We start from the raw sequence: 4,857 nt of genomic DNA, 5'->3' as shown, positions 1-4,857 counted from the left end.
GAATTGGCTAAGACAAAGATTGGGATCTGTCTAACAATCAGGAGATGTTCAACTGTTATGATATGATTATCTGTTGAAAGCTTCGTTATTATCCTTTGATGATCTTTAGTCATCTGTTGATATATACAAATAATTATTTATCGAAACTACAGCATTTATCCGTTGATCAGGCTATCTGTTGAGAATGACTTGGATGATAAGTCAGGACTGCGAGATAAATCAAAAGGTGCTGATTTATAGGATCGTAGTTGATTTAGATATGTAAAGAGTTAGAATTATATTTTAACAAATCTTGTAATTGTTAGAGGACTGATTTGTAGATGTGTTGTATATAAACACAAAATAAGTTATCACAATATGCGGTGAGCAGAACTCGAGTATTCGTATAACCTAGAAGCTCTTAAAAATATTGTTCTTGAGAAAGTTTTATAATAGTTTATTAAAGATCAATATAAATTATTATTTGATTCATCAGTTCTTACTTTACTTTCGTAATACATCGATTTATTTAGTAATTGTATCCAACCCCCTTAAACAATTACTTTACTGGGCAACAATTAAATAATGACTACATATCCTCTACTCTATAGACTCAAGAAGGATCTTGACTTGCTAATTGTCATTCTACCATATAATATCGATATCACGATATCCCTTTAATTATTTCATCTTTTTAGATTCTGTTTAAGAATTTCAGGATATTAATTCAGTTTTATTTTCTATTTTACTAAATCAGAGGGGCTGTGGTTGATTACCAAATCTGTTATCCAATTGAATTCGACATCTATCACTATAGCTATGTGGGCATTCAAGTAAATATTAATTATCTGATTATTTAAATATCGTGTTTATTATCACAAATGTCTTTGTGCAGGTTATTTGTGTTTGGTATGATGAATAAGGTATGCATACTTCATTCAATTTTTATATTTAAAATACTATAATGTGTTAATTACTGTATTTGTGCATGGGGTTAAATACAAAGTGGTCACTTAACTGAAAGCCGTATATCAGTTTAATCATCAAACTTAACGCGGTATCATTTAAATCACTAAAGTCATTACAACTATCAAACAAATACCTCAAAATATGTGCTCGAGAATTAAAAATTATTGTATGAAATTTTAAACATTTTTATTGAATCTTATTACAACCAAATAAAAAGTTATGAATTCCTAGTATTTTAGATGATATATGAGATTTTTAAAAAATTATCTAATAATTATGTTTATTTAAATAAAACATGACTATAAAATTAAAAATAAATAGTAGATAAATTTTTAAGAATTTTACAATATTATCTCAAATACTAGAATTCATACATTTTTATTTGGTTGTAATAAGATTCAAGAAAAATATTTAGAACTCCATAAAATAATTTTTAATTCTCGAGCACATATTTTAAGGTATTTGTTTGATATTTATAATGACTTTAGTGATTCAAATGATACCCCCATTAAGTTCTATGAGTAAACTGATATATGGCCTTCATTTAAGTGATCACTTTGATATTTAACCATTTGTGCATGTTTGTTTTATTAGTGTGTGACAATGTTGAGTGGCATTTATGACACTTTATAATGCTCTAATAAGCTTTGAATTGATGCATTTGTACTCAAGTCGTTAGTGTTTTAACGTGTTTTCTAGTGTTTTTGCATTTCAGGCATTATCTAGGTAATTAGATGAATTGGCATTGTTTTGGTACTAATATTGTGTCAAGGTGGTATTGGAATAAAAGCTCGTGGAAAGGTGGCTCGAAGCAGCAAGGAAAAGAAGAAATCAGAAGTTTTTCCAGAACTACGGCGCGCCTGCGCTGGTCTAGTGCGCGGCCGCGCCAGGTTGTTAGAGAGGCAGCGCGCCCGCGCTGGTCAAGCGCGCGGCCGCGCCGAGTCGGGATCACAGAATCCTGATTCTATTATAATTACAATTGGAGGAATTCTATCTTACATGGGCTGCAATATATATTCAAATAAAGGACATTTTCAGAGGAGAGACGTACCAGAGCGCAAGGAGAGCCATAAGAAGACCGTGTTAGCACGATTCAATGAAGACGAAGAAGATCTTGTTTTACTTGTGAATATTTGTGCTAAGTTGTAACATGGATGCTAGTTTTCTTATTTGTGAACCTTACTCTTGTTTCGTACTTGGTTTTGTTATTTATTCAGTATAAATACTACGTTTATTATACCATGCTTTCATCGGAACCCACGTTGATAATGAGTCCGATTATGGGCTAATCGTTATCGTGGGGTTCTAGCAAATTTATTTATGGATTTCTTTAGTTAAATTATTTTGATGCCTTAGTGTGTGGTGATTGTATGATAACCTAGTATTGGTTGTGCTGATTCATCTTATAAGAGTCGTGAACTTATAAGATAGCGTGTTAATCTTTAATAAAATGACAGTAAATTTAAGGATTTAGAACTTGCCATGCTAGCGTAGGTTCATGTGTTATTGTTATGCATGATTCGTAAGTAATTTTAACCATCTTACTTGCCCTGTGTAATCATGATAGATAACTTGTGCTTTAAACCTTTATGTTGTCAAATTCTATAGACATATAGGGTTTCAATATAATTGGTGTCTATTCAGCTTCTATCTCTTTTGTGGATGTCTTGTAGTATGTTATTTGTGCAACGAAAGTTGGCTTTAGCAGTTTCGTGTTATATGATTAGTGTCATCACCATTGAATGCTAAGGTTAAGAACAATAAGGCTATTGAATGAAGTACTTAATGAAGTTAGAATCCCATGTTTGTCTCATATAATATACAACTCTCTTTACTCTCTTAGTTATAATTATTAGTTTAATTCATAGTTATAATCAAACCCAAATTGTTATCATCTTAGCATTGGATAATAACCATATCATCGGTGCATAAGTGCATAAATTACATAGTTAACCAAAGCCACTCTCTGCGGGAATGAACTAGAAACAATTCTATATTACTTGTGAACGCGTATACTTGCATGAATTATTAGCGCGTATTTAGCCCTAACAAGTTTTTGGCGCCACTGCCGGGGACTGCAGTGTTAATTTTTAGTTTATGTGTTTGTCATCAGTGGTCGTTAAAGTTCATTGACTAGGACATTGTTACTTATCTATTTTCTTGTCTTATTTCAGGTACTCTAGTGAGCGTGTATGCATACGCATTCGTGTTCGCGGTCTCGTAAGAGAACTCTCGATAAAGCCGAGGAAGAAGTTGTAGTGGTTCGAAGAGAAGAGAAGCTAGTAGAAGAAGAGAAAGTTGAGGAACTAATTTTAGTAGTGATGGGAGATCAAGCAGAAAATCCTAAGGCCTTGATGGACTACTCTCAGCCTAAGATCAATGACATTCAGTCGAGCATCATCAGACCAGCCATCTCGGCTAACACTTTTGAGATCAAGTCAAGCACGATTCAGATGATACAGAACTCAGTTCAGTTTGGGGATTCTCCTACTGAAGACCCCAACATACACATCAGGGATTTCATCGAGATATGCGACACTTTCAAGTTCAATGGTGTGACTGAAGATGCTATCAAGCTGCGACTCTTTCCATTCTCTTTAAGGGACAAAGCAAAGTGTTGGTTACATTCTCTACCACCAGGGTCTATCACCACTTGGGAAGATCTGGCTCAAAATTTTCTCACTAAATTCTTTCATATGGCGAAGACTGCTGCAATGAGGAATGCTCTTACTCAGTTTGCTCAACAAACTGGAGAATCTCTGTGTGAGGCTTGGGATCGATATAAGGAGATACTAAGGAAGTTCCCACACCACGGCATGCCTGATTGGATGATTATAAACTGTTTCTACAATGGATTGGGTGCTACTTCTAGACCCATGCTCGATGCAGTATCAGGAGAAGCCTTGTGGGCTAAGAGCTACGATGAAGCCTATGAATAGATTGAACTGATGGTTGCTAATGAATACCAGAATCTTTCCCAGAGATTGACTCAGGGAAAAGTAGCAGGAATTATGGAGTTGGATGCAGCAACTGCTATAGCTGCCCAACTTAAGGCTTTGACGATGAAGGTGGACACTTTGGCTAATTATGGAGTTAATCAGATCACTAGTGTGTGAGAGCTTTGTGCGGGGCACATGAAACTGAGCAGTGTGCTATTTGTAGCGAATCAGTTCAATTTGTGAGCAACTTTCAGAGATCACAACAACAAGCTCCAGCCACTTATCATCCGAATAACCGCAATCATCCTAACTTCAGCTGGAGCAACAATCAGAATGTGGTGCAACAATCTTATCAGCCATATACAGCAAGGCAGTATAACCCTCCTGGTTTTCAGCAACCGCAATATGCCCCGAAGCAACAACTTTAACTTCAGCAGTTACCTCAAGCTAATGAAAAATCTGAATTGAAGGAGTTGAGACTCATGTGCAAGAGCGAAGCTGTCTCTATCAAGACCTTGGAGAATCAGATTGGGAAAATTTCTAATGCATTACTAAATCGTCAACCTGGCACGCTTCCGAGTGATACTGAAGTGCCAGGAAAGAAGGAAGCTCAGGAGCATGTTAAAGCAATCACATTGAGGTTTGGTAAGGTTGCGAATCCTGAAAAGCTAAGACTCCAGATTCTAAAGTGGAGGCTGATGAAGAAGAAGTGCAGAAGGAAGCCGAAGTGGAACCAAGGAAGACTACTATTGAGCACACTCCTCATGAGGGTAATACAGGGGAGAAACAGATCTATCATCCACCTCCTTTTCCTAAGAGGCTGCAGAAGAAGAAACTGGATAAGCAGTTTGTGAAATTTCTGGAGGTGTTCAAGAAACTTCACAGTAACATACCTTTCGCTGAAGCTCTTGAGCCAATGCCTAGTTACGTGAAGTTCATGAAAGATATTCTCTCTAGGAAGGCGAAGCTT

The 4,857-nt window shown here is 35.9% G+C and overlaps 1 non-coding gene across 1 annotated transcript; it reads right to left on the bottom strand.

Annotated features, from left to right (window-relative positions):
• Positions 1-3,659: 3,659 nt before the first annotated feature.
• LOC141681438 (small nucleolar RNA R71) lies at positions 3,660-3,766 on the bottom strand. Its single transcript, XR_012558873.1, has one exon. It is a non-coding gene; the product is annotated as a small nucleolar RNA R71 (small nucleolar RNA).
• Positions 3,767-4,857: the final 1,091 nt, after the last annotated feature.

The sequence above is a fragment of the Apium graveolens genome, chromosome 8 (assembly GCF_009905375.1).
Source record: "Apium graveolens cultivar Ventura chromosome 8, ASM990537v1, whole genome shotgun sequence".
Taxonomy (NCBI): domain Eukaryota; kingdom Viridiplantae; phylum Streptophyta; class Magnoliopsida; order Apiales; family Apiaceae; genus Apium; species Apium graveolens.
The sequence above is the reverse complement of the archived record's forward strand: the minus strand, read 5'-3'. Positions and strand labels throughout refer to the sequence as shown.